The sequence below is a fragment of the Hesperophylax consimilis genome, chromosome 21, assembly GCF_061612785.1.
Source record: "Hesperophylax consimilis isolate HC1 chromosome 21, BYU_Hcon_1.0, whole genome shotgun sequence".
Lineage (NCBI taxonomy): Eukaryota > Metazoa > Arthropoda > Insecta > Trichoptera > Limnephilidae > Hesperophylax > Hesperophylax consimilis.
In genome coordinates this window covers 30,121,120-30,139,250 of record NC_142856.1, presented here as the reverse complement: position 1 = coordinate 30,139,250, position 18,131 = coordinate 30,121,120, and the positions used below count along the sequence as shown (strand labels likewise).

The 18,131-nt window shown below is 35.7% G+C and overlaps 1 protein-coding gene across 1 annotated transcript in view; it reads left to right on the top strand.

Annotated features, from left to right (window-relative positions):
- The first annotated feature begins 1,031 nt into the window (after positions 1 to 1,031).
- LOC149413834 (uncharacterized) overlaps positions 1,032 to 18,131 on the top strand; it is an 85,304-nt gene continuing 68,204 nt past the window's right edge. Inside the window, exon 1 of the mRNA XM_089644816.1 lies at positions 1,032 to 1,464. The gene's annotated coding sequence lies outside the window, so the exon portion shown is untranslated. The remainder of the gene's footprint in view (positions 1,465 to 18,131) is intronic.

The window sequence follows — 18,131 nt, the reverse complement described above, 5'->3', positions numbered from 1 at the left end:
TAAGTGAAAAATGTAATTTTCTTTTATCTAGAATAAAAAAAATAAAAAATAAAAAAAAAATTATCTAAAAAATACTCGATTATTTCAAAGGCCAAGATGTATTCTACTCGCAGTATTTAATTAAAGCATCTGAAACATTTCTAGGCGACAAAATTTTCAAACCAAAAGCACATGATTTTGCATTACAACCTATGGCATCGCCTTAAAAGCATTCTCCTTCGGCGTGGAGACCCTGCTTTTGTGATACGGATCCGAATCTCTACAAACTATATTGTTTCAACTACTCTTTAAATTAACTACCGATCTAGTAAATGAACCCTGTACTGGACACCTACGCCAGTGACATTGACTGTAAATGCCGGTTTCCTCTGGGGGTACCTTGGGTAAGGATTTTAAAAGAAACACAACTTGCGAAAGTCGTCGGACAACTGACTGGTTGAGCCAGTTGTTGGCGTATTTATTGGGTTCAAATTCAATAATTTCTACACGTGTTAATGTGGAGCAATTATTTTTAAATCTAAACATATACTAAGGTCCCACGGTTTGTCGTGCGACTAATTCATCCTTGAACTGGCGATATGACACGTGTGCAGTGATTAAAAATCTTATCATCGTACGAGACAAGCCTCAAAGGAGTCGGCATCGTAAAATGTGTGACATGAGACAAACATTTATTTTCTTGGTTATTCAATAATTATTTAGGTATATCCATCTGCTGTCTGGTACAAACCCTAAAAAATAAATAAATATGATAAATAATAAATGTCATAATAGCTATAGATAAAAAAAGTTGCCGATTTTAAAACGCCGGAACTTATTGTCCTTGATTTCTGATGCTAAATCTATAAGTTGCAAAAGTACGATGAAAATCCCAAGAAATAACAATTATGTTTCACAATGTCTCATGCTATAAAGCAGAACTTTCATCAACGAAAGTACATTAGAATATTTTTAAGTCTAGTTCCGAATTTCCCCGCTGGGTTTTTAGCGATCACCAACGTTATTCAGCTGATCAGTTTTTGAACGTCAGTTCCGAAGAACGGTTGTCTCCACGCGGCCGCTCTCAAATTTTCTTCTCAAAACTAGTTATAAATCTCTGATTAAATAAAAATAATCTAGTCTCCAGAAACTTGTACAACTTTTAAATATTATTTTGGTGTTTTTTACGACATTTTTGCCGTGTTTCGAGGCGTCGAGAGCAGCTGGAAAATTGCACCGTAACTGTTTTTCATGCGATTTTCAATTTAGTTTTATTTTTCTTGTGTTTTTGTCCGAAATAGACGCTGTGCACCTAAAACGGTGACTCAGTTATACGAGGAACGCTTGAATGGATTGTAATTGGTTCCCATTTAGTTTTTCAACGTAGAAAGTGAATGTTTGAAGGTTTACCTTCGCCCAGTCTAGTGTTGAGTTCGAAGTAATTTAATTTCGAAAGAGAAGCAGAGAGAAAAGTTCTAACAAACCGTGAGTCTATGTTTTAACTTTCACAATTTCAACGAGTGTTTTGTTCTGTCTATTTTGGTAATAATGCATTTCAGACATAATCGAATCGACAAGATATCGAATTGTTTCGATCAACATTTGTGATAGACAAATATTTATCATGCTTGAAAGAATAATTAGTGAAAATATTTAATAAAGCGTTTGAAAATAGAAGAAATTAAAACTGTACTTAATTTATTAGACCGTGGAATGTATATTGTTAATCTATTTTACCGGCAAAATTGTAAAAATGCTTACGTGATTCGTTTTTGTATCTATATAATATTGAACACTTATAGGAGGTTCAAATGAGGCTAATGCATAAATGAGATTCCTTAGGAGAACGTGTGGTAAAATTTAATATTTAAGGATGTTTTACGAATGTGGAGAATCGAAAATATTGTGTAATATAATTTTAATAAAATTATTATATTTTAATATAATTTTACTATCCCGAACATGAATTAAAAAAAATATATTGACAGTCTTCAATCTTATCTTATTTTTTCACAGACTTTTCTAACCAAGTTCTCAATCATCCCAAAAGCAAAAAAATACGCTTACATGATGGTAGAATAAGGAATTCAAATACAGGGTTTTCCAATAAGAGGTGTTATTTCGATATTCATTGAAACTTTTCCCTTAAAATATCAATGGTTTCGTTGCTTGTGTGGCACGTAGCGCCGTCTCGTTGAAAGTAAACGTTGTCCAGATCAATACTATCCAATTCCGGCCATAAAAAATCATCAATCATCTCTCGATAGCGCAAACCATTCACCGTAACTGTTGCTCCAGCCTCATTTTTGAAAAAGTAAGGTCCAATGACTCCGCCGGACCATAAACCGCACCAAACAGTCACACGTTGAGGATAGAGAGGCTTTTCAACAATAACTCATGGGTTTTCCGAGCCCAAGATGCGACAATTTGCTTGTTGACGAAGCCACCGAGGTGGAAATGGGCCTCATCACTCAAGATGATTTTTCGATGGAATTCTAATAATTAATAATAGTGAATTTTAATAATTTCAATGCGTTGTTGAAGCTTGTATCGTTCCATTTTTATTAATGGCGTAGTTTTTACTTGTCAAATGTCGTAAAATTACAGCTTTAAAAGTAACATCTACCGAAATAGTGGGCTGTTTAAAATAACACCTCTTATTGGAAATCCCTATATTTTTAGGTTATTCATATTACATGAATGTTTGCCTTTTTTAAAAGCAAGATAAGTCTCCGCCGCCCCGGGAACCATTTATTGGATAACCAACACATCTGCTATAGGTCACCCCAAGTGGTTTACTACGTTTGGTGACTTAGCAGGGGTTCCCGGGTTCATGGGGGTGAGGTTTGTCTATGTCTTGGCGGCGGATGTATTTACCAAGCTACTGCGTGGCGGGCCGGATCGGGAGAGACTGGTTGAGGGAGAACTTTTAACCTCTCCAGCGAGACTCTTTCGACCCATCGCCTTGCAGTGAGAGGGATGGATTCATACGTCTGTCACTTCTGAATACATTGTCCCCATATTCCAACCCACCTTATATACTTTTTTTTTCCTTCCCAGAACTTCCGCTTTTCTTTTTCCCTAAAAAAAACCTCCCAAACAGCTTCCCAAAATATAACACAGGCCCTGAGAAAAATGACAGAAAATGCTACGCATATTATATAGAGCTCAACATTCAAAAGTATTTTTTTGATTATGATAAACAGAATTCATGCATCATAAGATTTTCATTTTTTAATCTAATAAACTGTCAGTCTGTTCTTTCAAACTTATACGTTGGTCTAATTCACACAAAGGAGCGTTGTTATTCATTTTTCAATAACAGGAACGACGTTCCGGTTGAATTATAGCTGTATATTCTCTTATTTGTATTCTATGGAGCATCATGTTCAATCATACAAGGTCCTTTTTTTCTTATTTCTGCATTGCATACAAAAACAATGCGATGTGGGCGTGTTTTGTGATTCAAAAGTCTCTCAAATCAGGCATTCAATTTCAAATAAAGAACTGATTATCATCATAAATATTATAAAATTTTCATTTCGATCAAATAAGATTACTATATACGTTGTCGGGTAAGTGTAAAAGAGACGTAGTGTGTGTCAAATGGATTAGAACAAAAGGGAAAGTCAGTGGCGACGTTAATTTTCGTTCAAATCTACACGGAAGGCATTTCTAGTTTGTATCATCTGTTCGGTGACATGCTGGTATTCTTTATATTCATTTCAATTATTATATTATTGATAATCGCGTAAAATACTTCTTTACGGAAGTTTCTCAAAGAATTTTCATCAAAGTTTTTCCATAGAAGGCTATAGTGGTATCTTCTTCTGCAAATACTTAAAACTTCAATGAATAAAAAACAATACTAACAAATATAAACGAATCATGAAATAGAACACGACACAGAAAAATAAAAACGCACAATTAGAAAAATAGTTGCAACCGTTATCTTTTTTATTTTTCTGTGTCTTGTTCTGTTTCATGTTTCTTTTAGATTTATTTGTATTATCTTTTTCTTCAATGATTTATTACAACCTTCAAAATAATTTAAAAAGAAAAAGTTATTACTTAGAACCTCGTTAATGTAATGCAATAATTAAGCGTTGCGATTTTTTTAAACTCTTCATTAAATTCTCTCAGGGCTTATGTCATATTTGGGGATGTTGGGTAGTGTCTGTAGTGGATTTTTATCAAATTATATAAAATTTTGAAGAGCCGAGACGTTCAGCATGAGAATTAGTAGTAAAAACGACCCGTTCTCATGGGAAACATTTTTACTGTGTTCACATTTTGGGCACGCTTTTGATATCCCCCAAATCGTGCACTGATACGGAAGGGATATTGATCATTAGATTGATCACTTGTTCTTCGGAGCACCTTCCATTGAAATACCGGTAGAACCGGCACAGCACTCCCAAACATAAGATTCAGATATCTTACATATAGGGGCTTTAGAACAGAGGTGGTGTAACCTTGAGTCTTATTGCCTCGAAGATTTCTCGGAAAAGCTTACTTAAGACGATTCTAGATTTTTTTTAGAAGTTTCATATTTGCTGGAAATTTATGAAAGCAATATTTCAAGTAAGAAGATTGCGAGTCATTTTCCAATTTAATGCTCCTACGCATAATTGAGAAAAATGGCCACGAGAACGACTGGAAAATTCTACGAAATTTCGCTTTCATTGTAACTAGTATCTACGTATTTGGTGTTCGGTGTGGAGAGACCGAAATACAACGGGACTGAAAAATGAAAATGATATAGCATTTGATACATGTTCGATAGCCCGGTAGACACTCGGCTAGCAGCCGGGCGAACCGAGTTCGATAATCACGGCTGGTAACCGATTTAATCCCATTTCAACACAATTTACTTTTAGTGATAATTTATTTACGTAATTCTTTGACTTGTTGAAATGTCAATTCAACACACATTTAAAAAGTAATTTAATGACTTTATATCAATTTTTAAAGGAGTGTTGAATTGTCATTCCGTCGAGTTATCATGTGTGTTGAATTGTCATTACGTCGAGTTATCATGTGTGTTGAATTGTCATTACGCCGAGTTATCACGTGTGTTGAATTGTCATTACGTCGAGTTATCATGTGTGTTGAATTTTAATTACGTTGAGTTATCAAAAAAAAAATCGTAAAAAAGGGAAAATAAGTTTTTTAAGTTTTCTATGTGATGGAGAATCCATAGAGACATTCTGCACTAGAAAGGTCTTTTTATTCTTGTAATAAATATAGACTGCATAATTACGTACTACTTTCCTTTCCCCTATTCTTCGGATTCCTTTAAGATCTGGGGTCGCGAATCATTTCCAAAGATGACATAGGCCGTAAGGGAAGTCCCGGGGCTTCTAAAGTGAAGTTGATATAAAAAAACCGTTTAAAACACGAAATAAAGTAGAAATAATTTGATTATTAGCTCTTCATGGATGGTCTAAAAGTTGCCTTTAGTGAGAGGTAATGGTAAATGATAAAGGTAAGGTAAGGCAATGACCCCTTTCCTCGTGTAATTTTGTAATTCGCGTAATCAAAATTGTTTAAATACCAATATTTAAATAGCAGCATGTTGCGATATGCGTGATGGCTTGTCTCACAGATTTGGTCCATTTTTTAAATCATCATTTTTTAATGTTATTTTTATATCCTAAATCGGCCAAATATTGTAAAACATAAAAATGTCAAACAAATCATTATTTTCTCGTAAAAATTCGCGAAATTTGGCAGAAGAGTCATTACTGACGATTTCTATTCTCTAAATAGGATACAAATAATGAAATCATTGGAATAAATTCGTGCCGCCGATAAATGAATTGTAAAGTCGCCCCCTTCTTCTAGAATCGAATAGAACGAGATGTTAAAGGGAACGCTGCGCGACCCTTTTCGTATAAAAATTGAATTTGGCTTTAAGGCCAAAATGCTTAACCAAACTGAATAGTTATTTTTTAAATCAAAAGATTTAGCAAATATCTACGAGGCGTATCCAGAAAGTAAGTGTATTGAATTTTTGTAGGTTACAAATCTTTTTTATTGAATCAAAAAAATTACATGATTACCGTAGTACATATGTAAGCTATTTTTAGATATAGTCGCCATTCCTCTCAATGCAGGTGGTGAAGCGGGGTATCAATTTTTGATGCCTTCCTCGAAGAAGTTTCCCGCCAACCCCTTCGTCCACTTCTCCACCTCCTCCTTTACCTCCTCGTCGGTTGAAAACCTTTTTCCACCCATGTACAGCTTCAGGGAGGTAAAGAGATAATAATCTGAAGGTGCTAGGTTAAGGGAATGCGCGGGGTGGTTCAGGATATCCCATTTAAACGAAGCAAGCAGTTCCTTCGTGGCGTTGGCCGTGTGTGGTCTGGCATTGTCGTGCAGCAGGCTGACTCCCTTTGTCAGCATGCCTCTCCTCTTGTTATGAATCGCCTTCCGCAATTTTTTTAGGGTCTCACAGTATCTTGCAGAGTTGATGGTCTCCACTTGAGGCAGATATTTAATCAAAATTATGCCTTGACAGTCCCAAAACACGGATGCCACGATTTTCTCGGCTGAAATTGTGGTTTTGAACTTTTTGGTGGAGGGTGAAGAGGTGAGAACCGTTTTTAAACTCGCGATACCACTTGTACACACTCGTACAATTCATAGCTTTATCACCATATGCAGTTTTAACCTCATTATAAACCTCAAACGGAGGTTTTTCCTTCCAAACGAGATAATGGATGACGCCGCGTATTTCGCATTTGGCGGGAGATTAGATTGACATTTTTCACGAAACGTGTTGTCGCGTTGACACTTCTCAACGTACTGACCTTGAACAGGTCTCGTTGCGGAGGGGAAGAGTCAGGCTACACGTAAGTGTAGCCAACATATCGAAAATAAAATTCATTCGGTCGTGAGAGCCTCAGTACACTTACTTTCTGGATATGCCGGATATATAGTACGGATAAGATCTACTTTATTTATTTATTTTTTAAATTATAAAACATAGGACATTAAAGAAATCAATTTTTCTTTTGGCATTTTGACCGATTTACATTGGAACACAAATTTGTCGTATGTAAGTTAATTTTTCATTATGCTGACACAGTAGATAAAGCAAGATTATTTTTTTATTACTCACAATTAAATCACAAAAAATTCCAATGCTGCCTCTAAAATCATGCAAAATTGATTTATTTAATGGCCTCCCCATCATAATTTAAAATTCAAATAATTAGTTTTAGTTTTTAATGAAAAAGGCTGCGCAGGCGTTCTCTTTAATAAGAAAAACTTGGTAGCAAGACGTTGAAAGTGAAAGACGTTGACAATAAAAGATGTTGACAGTGGAAGGATGTTGACAGTGAAGTTAGTTGACAGTGAAGGACGTTGTCAGTAAAGGACTTGGAAAATAAAGGACTTTGTTAGTGAAGGACATTGAAAGTGAAGGAAGTTGACAGTGAAGAATGTTGACAGTGTAGGAAGTTGAGACTGAGGGATGTTGACAGTGAAAAATGTTGACGGAGATGGATATTGGCATGGTAAAGATTGTACCGATGATAGCTAACCTCCGATATGAGAGGGGACCCAGAGAAGAAGAAATCAAAGACAATCGTAGATACCAATTTATAATTAATTTAATGAAAATTAATAACAGTTGATCTCACTGTCCAATCTTTTTGTTAGTATTTGAAACATTAGATCAAATATATATATATATATATATATATATATATATATATATATATATATATATATATATATATATATATTTTTTTTTTAAAAGAAAGACAAACATTCCCGGGTTACGAATAACCTGACAATATTTGAAAATCTCCTACTACCACCACAGTAAGCTGAATATGTTGCTTGTGTTGTGATGGAGGACTTAGCCGGCCGAGGAATTGAACACACTACGCCTGAGTGGGACCCAAGCGCGATGTCAACTCGGCCACCGACCGGTCAAAGTAGTTTGTAAAGTCATTTCCATCATGTCCAGAGTCTAAATACTATCAATGTTGAATTAAATACCTTTTGTTTCATGTTATTTAAAATATCTAAAAACATATATTTTAAAAAGTCTGATAGTAATCCCTAAAATTATTCCACTAAAGCACTCTTACTATTATACACGGACCAGATATTTCATTATTGAAAAATCCTTGCATTTTATTTTTGCCTCGATTTTTGCCCCCTTTGGGTTAGCGCCCGGGGCACTGCCCTCGCGGCCCCACCCTGCTCCGGTCCTGCCCCCGTCTAGACTGTCATAGGCAAGGTTCATGAGTCTGTGGCATCTTGAAAGTACCAAGACGTCGTTTCTGAACTAGTCCCCAGAGGAAGTTTGCTACTTTGAGAAATAATATTAGCTGTGTAAGTGATAAAAGTATTTTTATTATTTCAATCTTGTAATAATAAGTACGCCTTTAATGCTGTAACTTTGTTTTAACAGCACTATCTTTGTGTAATAGAGTATGGTAGATACTCTCGGTATTTAGAGACTATATCTGAATAGCCAGGAACGTCCTGTGCCCACCTCCTTCCCTTTCCAACTTCGTTCAGTCTAAAGTAGTTGGTACTATTCTGTGGTATTCACATAAACAATTGAATTGTTTGATCTGCGCAAGAAAGAATGTTTAATAAATTTTAACAGAAGTGAGGAATAATATAGCTTACTTCTGGCAAACATATATTCCCACAAAACACGTATCTAGGCTTTCTTCTCCAGTACGTAGGATAAAACTTATAACACTGTTTAAACATACAATTTATATAAACACTTATAACAGTGTTTAAACATACAATTTATATAAACACTTATAACAGTGTTTAAACATACAATTTATATAAAATGTTATAACAGTGTTTAAACATACAATTTATATAAACACTTATAACAGTGTTTAAACATACAATTTATATAAAATCTTATAACAGTGTTTAAACATACAATTTATATAAAATCTTATAACAGTGTTTAAACATACAATTTATATTAAAAAAATGCCTTCTATTGGATAACCACTGCGAGGGTTATTTAAGGAAATGAAGGAGAGGAGGTTCATTGAAGGAAAGATGTATGTAGGGTCAATGTGTCCAATCCATCCCTCCCACTGCGATAGCGATGGTTCTAGAGAGACCGGCTGGAGAGATCAAAGGGTCCCCTTCAACCGGCCTCTCCCTACCTGGCCCGCCACGCAGTTGGTGGGAAGACGTAAAACAAAACATGAACACCCTTTTTTATATTAACTCCACACAGGAGGCCCTGAAGAAAATTATTTCCCTCAGGGCCTATGTCATCTTTGGGGATGCTGTGTATAGGGTCTTTTTGTGGAGAGGAAGGAGTGAACATGGGTCTTGAAGAGTCCCATGTTGTAGGAGGGAGGAAACACAGAGGCCGGCAGTTCGTTCCACAGCCGAGCTGTTGAACTTAAGAACGAATCGTAGAAGCGACCCGTTCTCATGTGACAAATGTCAACCGTGTATAAATGTTGGGCGCGCGTTTGGCGTGTATCCCGACTATGCACCGGTGCCGAAGGGATCAATGACGCTAGTTCCTCAGAGCATCTTCCATTGTAATACCGATAGAACAAGGGCAGCATACCTACCTGACGCCTGTGCTCTAAAGATTGCAAGATTGCCCTTGCTAAGTCGCCAAACGTAGTTAACCACATGTAGTGATGGCAGAGGTGTTGGTTATCCAATTAACGGTTTCGGGGGCGGCGGTAAACATCCGTAATTTATCAATTGGGATCGCAGAATTTTGTCAAAGTTTACAGTCAATTGTAACAGTAATAGGCGTTTTAATTGAATTTTGGGCCTCTTTCTAGTATTATTATCTCTTTCTAACAACGTTTAGGTCATATTTCTCACTATGGCAGCAAGGGAGGCACAACGATTTCTATGAGACCATATGAACTGTTCTGAAAAGCCAACAAATTGACTCTAAGGGTAATAGCTATTTGTTCGCAATACCGAACAAATTACCTTGACGGGTTAACATAGAGTTTTGGCCCGCGACGTGTTTTTTGGCCCGACCGCTCAACAGTTATATCGTGTTGTGGTAATATAATTTACCACTTAAAGCGCACTACCAACAATCATAATCACTCTTGGGCAAAAACCAGATTATCACTTCCTTTGCTTGTTTTTCATACAGCTCTTCGTAGTACCATTGGGGTAAATATTGTTGTTTTATAGACAACAAACACTGTTCGTGTCCACTGAAGACATAAATCGACAAAATTGTCTATGGCTCAGGAGACGGTTTCGGTGCATGCGTGATGTGAAACACTCCTATGTATTCATGCGTAACGCGTAAAATTATTCGATATTCAAAGTAAGTATGCAAATTATTTTACTAATTAATAATTGTTTATTTGAAATGTGTATTTGTTTTATTTAAATATCAAAAAGATGCGTTGAAAATCTGGAAATCAGAAAAGTTCCATATCAAACTGCGCTGCTGACAGTTCCCTTCCTATAACGAACTTAATTTTCTGCGCAGGGCCTTGCAGCATTCAGTTTATGTCGATTGCTTACTGACTTGTGGGCGACGGGCTTAATTAGGTTAGGTTGGGTAGAGACGACATTATTTATCAATATGATAAATAAATAAGTGTATTATTTTTAACCCCGCTCGTCCATTTCCGGTTAAAACCGTAAGTTTATTCGTTTGCACGTTCTCCGACCGCATTGCCCGTCGATAGATCGATCCCCCACCCTCAGGCCGCAGACCATAGACCAGCAAATTGATCTATTCCGTGGTGAGCATAACTAAACCATAAATGTATCCACTACATTGTCTGTGGAGTTAAGAGTCGACGGGAACTCATCGATGGAACGATTATTAGCCGTCTCACTGTGAGTGGTTTATTTATGGTGTCACTGCAGGCGGGACTAGGCTTTATGGCGTCTAGGGGGAATATTATTAATTTTAAAAAATGACTTCAATAGATATATTTATTCCTGAAGAATGCGGGTACAAAAATGACAACGCTTTAATTAAAATGTAATCATAAGGCTAATTTATTTTTCAACTCTTTTTGAATAAGATACGAAATGGAGATATTGTTTATTAATTAATTAAGGCGATGCCATACGTAGTACCTAATGCAAAATCATGTGTTTTTGGTTTGAAAATTTGGTCGCTCAAAGATGTTTCAGATGCTTTAATTAAATACTGCGAGTAAAATACATCTCGGCCTTTGAAATAAGTATTTTTATAAGCCCAGAAAAAAATATGTAAAGACCCATGAAAAGTGCTTTAAAGTTCAAAATGTCCTACTTATGAACTCATTTTCGGTTATGATTTTACTGTATAATGTGGCAAATTAAGTTATTTATAAAATGAACGAAAAAAACTGAACATCCACAAAATAAAATAAAAGGCACTTTTTGGCCATGTTTTTTTCTTGCATAAATCAAAACAGGCGGATGGTGTTAAGAGGGGATTTTAAACCTTATCGCCATCTACGTAAGGGCTGTTATTGATAGCGGCTCCATTTAAAATATTACACGACGTAGTGCATCGCCTTAAAGCAATAACTACTCTCCAATAAGTTTGTTTGTGTTTGGTATTGAGTCGAAATTATTTTTTTAAATGTGAATGCCGCACAAAAGTCCCAACTGCTCCCGTCTGGAGCCAGTGGGTCTGTGGCGTCCCCAATACTCGGGATATGTTTGTGGCTGTATGTAGGGGAAGGAAATGCGGGAGAGGAAGGTGGGGATTTACCTGGTTATTCAAATCTGGTCACCAAACACGGCTAAAGCCATTTCAAGCACCGCTTCAATTCTGAATGGTGGTACCAGGGTGATACCGAGAATATATATTCCAATCTGGAACAAGCCGCTGAAATACTACATAATATGTATTATTTTTAATGGATTAATAATTATTGTAAAACAACACATATTAATTATTAACCCGCGACCTACTGATTCATAGTCGAGAGCTTTACCTCTTGAACACGGAGGCCGTCTTTGAAATATAACGATGCTATGTTAGACACGTAGATAATGGAGACAAGGAAAGTGGGCTAAGAACTGTGATAAGTATGAAAATCCAAACGGTACAGGCCTTATTATGGCACAAAATATTGATTCAGCATATATCTGAACCCTGGAATACAACGTGCCCAAAATATTCAACATGTTACCAAGCAATATAAAAAAATGCGAATTACCTCAGAGATTCAGATATATGCTGAAAACATGGCTACTAAGCAGAGATACTCTGTATTAATAATACTTTTGATTATGGCAGTGGTTGGTGATAAATATGATGTATAAGTTGTATTGTAATAAGTAATAATATTATGAAAATATGTTATATTGTAATTGAACATGAACATCCTGTTGACAAACTGCTTTTGATGGGATTGTACTTTGAAGATCAATAAAATAACAACAGTGTAAGTCGCCAACATGGTTCACCCATATATACTGCAAATCGCGTCGACCTACAGATATAATAAAGAATAATTTTGCCTAATCGAGGCTTAAATTTCTAGATGATCTAAAAAGATCCACGATGTCTTGCGAGTGTAATTGAGACGGAGCGCTGGGCTATTGGACTAGAGGGAACATTTATTTCCGTTCAATTTTTATAGAATGCACTTCTAGTGTTATTCTTTATTCTTCTAGTGTTATATTATCTATGCTAGGTACGAGTGCTATTCCAGATTATCCAGGCTGTAGTCTGCAGGATACATATTGCTCTGATGATATTCAACCTTCAACAAGAGAGGGCACTAGAAGAAGAAAAATAAAGATTCATTCATAGAATTACTGATTTCTAAAAAATCTTATGTTTTGGGATTCACTAATTAGCTACTATCAAAACCAGTCGAGACCTGTAAATTCCGTAAAAACTTTTTGCATAAATCATTAGTCTACGGTAGTTCGCTCAAAGCGTAATTTTATCAACTTAATTGAACCATCGCAGTTTTTAACTTTATATACAAAGTTGTGTTATTTTCGTTGTTTTTAACGATTACTTTGTTATATGTTCGATTAACCAAATTTTTTATGCCAACCTTTAGTTGAAGACGAAACAACGGTATTTTAAATATGAAATTTTAGCATTATAAACACGGAGAAAACTTATTGATATGAAATACTGTTAATTTATTAAAAAATTGGTCATATTATTCGTTTTCCTGTTAAAAAATGGAACTGCAGGCCTATAACGAATAAATCGAAAGAGCTCCTAACATAATATCAGTCAAAAGCGAATGTTTTATGAGGACGGTGGAAAGGTGTTCATACAAATACAAATATTGATATTGATATACTCATATTGTGGCATTCCGTCATGATATATATTAGGAAAATAACACGTCTTCTCGATATATTCTAGACAGCTAATATTTTACCAGGAAGTTGGCATGCTGTCACTTTTTAACAGGATCATTTTTCTCCGTGTAGCTCTGTCAGTTTGATCATAGCGTAATTTTTATAAATTATCATAATCTACACAATTTTCTATCGATTAATTCGTGAGAAAATCTCAACGGCTTCTGAACAATGAAATCGTTAAATCGTTCGGCTAACCAATTGTTTATGACAACCGCTAGCAAACTAGACGAAACTGTGTTGCGTTAATATGGTCTAGGAATCATTGCGATTCGGTTCTTCCAGTCATTCATTGGAATCTAGGAATCTCGGATCCTCTGCCATCGGTGCCAACTAATGTTGGAAACGGTATGCGATTATAAATTGCGCTAGACTGAACGAAATTTTCTCAGAATTTGAAGTCGGAAATATGAATTACAATTATAATGCGAGGTGGGGAAAAAGTACTGTCATAATGTGAATGTGCTATAATTTTTGTAAATGGCGTCGAATGTCACTGTGTTTGACATTTATGTTGTAGACAGATAGAGAATTAGTTGACAACAAGCACTTGAACGATACACACCTGAAGAATGCAGAATTATTGTTACTGCTTATTTGACCAATTTCCGGGCTATTGTTTTAACGCAACGTGAATTTTGTCGTTGTTTTCCTCGTCGTCCTGCACCATGCGCACGAAAAATTAAGTACTTGATTGAGCGTCTCGTGCAAATAAACTTACCGCGAAAACAGAGCCCATTTTTTTAATTTCTAACAAAATGGCAATCAATTCACATTATGACATTACTTTTCCCCACCTGCGTTAAAACAACAGACCGGAAATTGGTCAAATGAGCAGTAAAATAATTCTGCCTTCTTCAGGCGTGTATCGCTTCATTGCTTATTGTCAACTTATTCTGTCTACGACATACATTTCAAACTTCAATGACATTTGACGCCATTAGAAAAAATTATGGCACATTCACATTATGACATTACTATTGGCCCAGTTTGTATGTGATGACTGAGAGAAATTTTTTGGAGGGCTTTTGCTGGATAACGTAAATCGTATAATTAACATTTTACGCGATACGCCTGACAACATAAGTCTTTGCCTTTTGTTTAAGCCCCAGCATACCCAAATTCTACCGATTTATAACACTTTTCACGTTAACTCTTTAAGTTAAGTTCCAGAAAAAAATATATGTTATATTTGAAGACACAAAAACATCTCTAAATTTGTTATGCCGAAATGTTAATTATATGAAATTCCCTCGATAGAAAAAAATCGCATAAGCTCCGAAAATTATTTAAAACACGCTTTGTTCTGTTATTTAATATGTTACAGGCATGAAAAAATTCACAGTGTATCATTAAATGCAACTAAAGAATTTGTCGAGAGAATTCTGGTGTAATTTAAGCGAGTCGTGTTTTATTAAATATTTTCACCATTTCCGCTTAATTATTTTCGTTATTTTAATATTAGCACCCTCCCTATAACATATTTACGTATCTCCCTTTCAGACCATCTTTGAACGCTTACTACGGGGCCTTAATGGCGTTTTGAATTTAAGATTTTTCTGCGACATTGGTATGGCGAAATAAAAGTTAATGAACTATACTTAACTTAATATGTTTTCTCGGAAGACAGATGATAATGAAGAGACACTGGACAACCTTTCATCTTATGTATCTATATTGTTGTCTCGCTTTCATGCTGTCTCTCTCATACAGAACGTCAGTAGTATATTGTTACAATGATTTCTACTGGAAAAATATTGTAACAGTGTTGACCAAAGATGGAATTAATTAAAAAAAATATTGTGAGTTCTAAACCTCTATTATTGGGAAAAATGATGATGTGCAAGTAATATAAATAGATACATAACAACATTTGTAGATATACACTAGTTGCTTCATCCACATTCAAACATCAATATCTCTTGCTACTTTTGGCAATTTATTTATTAAAAAAATAGTTTTTAACGTAAAAAAACATAATCTGCACATCTCACTAGGGCATTCCTGTATCAAGATTTGCAGTTAATTACATGCAACGGACGAAAAGCTAGTACATAATTTTTCACTCAAGACCACGCCCTACATAATCATTCTTAATTGCTTATTTTTTGATTTTATTGTATCTCTTAAAGTTCATTGTATCACGTAATTATTTTTAATTTTTATATTCTCTTGTATGTTTAAACTTTGCTTTGTTCACATAATTACTGTTTAATTTATTTAATTTTCAGAATTACTTGTATTTCTTAATAAAAAACTCATTATATTTATTAATTCTCTTATATGGGACGTGTGGGATTGCTCTTACCTCCCCACATCCTTATACAATCAATATGTATATCTATATGGGACGTGTGGGATTACACTAACCTCCCCACATCTTTATTCAATCAATAGGGATATCTAAATGGGACGTGTGGGATTAAACTAACCTCCTCACATCCTTATACAATCAAAATGTATATCTATATGGGACGTGTGGGATTACACTAACCTCCCCACATCTTTATACAATCAATAGGGATATCTATATGGGACGTGTGGGATTACACTAACCTCCTCACATCCTTATACAATCAAAATGTATATCTATATGGGACGTGTGGGATTACACTAACCTCCCCACATCTTTATACAATCAATAGGGATATCTATATGGGACGTGTGGGATTACACTAACCTCCTCACATCCTTATACAATCAAAATGTATATCTATATGGGACGTGTGGGATTACACTAACCTCCCCACATCTTTATACAATCAATAGGGATATCTATATGGGACGTGTGGGATTACACTAACCTCCTCACATCCTTATACAATCAAAATGTATATCTATATGGGACGTGTGGGATTACACTAACCTCCCCACATCTTTATACAATCAATAGGGATATCTAAATGGGACGTGTGGGATTACACTAACCTCCTCACATCCTTATACAATCAATATGTATATCTATATGGGACGTGTGGGATTACACTAACCTCCCCACATCTTTATACAATCAATAGGGATATCTATATGGGACGTGTGGGATTACACTAACCTCCTCACATCCTTATACAATCAAAATGTATATCTATATGGGACGTGTGGGATTACACTAACCTCCCCACATCTTTATACAATCAATAGGGATATCTAAATGGGACGTGTGGGATTACACTAACCTCCTCACATCCTTATACAATCAATATGTATATCTATATGGGACGTGTGGGATTACACTAACCTCCCCACATCTTTATACAATCAATAGGGATATCTATATGGGACGTGTGGGATTACACTAACCTCCTCACATCCTTATACAATCAAAATGTATATCTATATGGGACGTGTGGGATTACACTAACCTCCCCACATCTTTATACAATCAATAGGGATATCTATATGGGACGTGTGGGATTACACTAACCTCCTCACATCCTTATACAATCAAAATGTATATCTATATGGGACGTGTGGGATTACACTAACCTCCCCACATCTTTATACAATCAATAGGGATATCTAAATGGGACGTGTGGGATTACACTAACCTCCTCACATCCTTATACAATCAAAATATATATCTATATGGGACGTGTGGGATTACACTAACCTCCTCACATCCTTATACAATCAAAATGTATATCTATATGGGACGTGTGGAATTACACTAACCTCCCCACATCTTTATACAATCAATAGGGATATCTATATGGGACGTGTGGGATTACACTAACCTCCTCACATCCTTATACAATCAAAATGTATATCTATATGGGACGTGTGGGATTACACTAACCTCCCCACATCTTTATACAATCAATAGGGATATCTATATGGGACGCGTGGGATTACACTAACCTCCTCACATCCTTATACAATCAAAATGTATATCTATATGGGACGTGTGGGATTACACTAACCTCCCCACATCTTTATACAATCAATAGGGATATCTATATGGGACGTGTGGGATTACACTAACCTCCTCACATCCTTATACAATCAAAATGTATATCTATATGGGACGTGTGGGATTACACTAACCTCCCCACATCTTTATACAATCAATAGGGATATCTATATGGGACGCGTGGGATTACACTAACCTCCTCACATCCTTATACAATCAAAATGTATATCTATATGGGACGTGTGGGATTACACTAACCTCCCCACATCTTTATACAATCAATAGGGATATCTATATGGGACGTGTGGGATTACACTAACCTCCTCACATCCTTATACAATCAAAATGTATATCTATATGGGACGTGTGGGATTACACTAACCTCCCCACATCTTTATACAATCAATAGGGATATCTATATGGGACGTGTGGGATTACAATAACGTCCTCACATCCTTATACAATCAGAATGTATATCTATATGGGACGTGTGGGATTACACTAACCTCCCCACATCTTTATACAATCAATAGGGATATCTATATGGGACGTGTGGGATTACACTAACCTCCCCACATCTTTATACAATCAAAATGTATATCTATATGGGACGTGTGGGATTACACTAACCTCCTCACATCCTTATACAATCAAAATGTATATCTATATGGGACGTGTGGGATTACACTAACCTCCTCACATCCTTATACAATCAAAATGTATATCTATATGGGACGTGTGGGATTACACTAACCTCCTCACATCCTTATACAATCAAAATGTATATCTATATGGGACGTGTGGGATTACACTAACCTCCCCACATCTTTATACAATCAATAGGGATATCTAAATGGGACGTGTGGGTTTGCACTAACCCACATTATTATTATTATCTGATAAATTA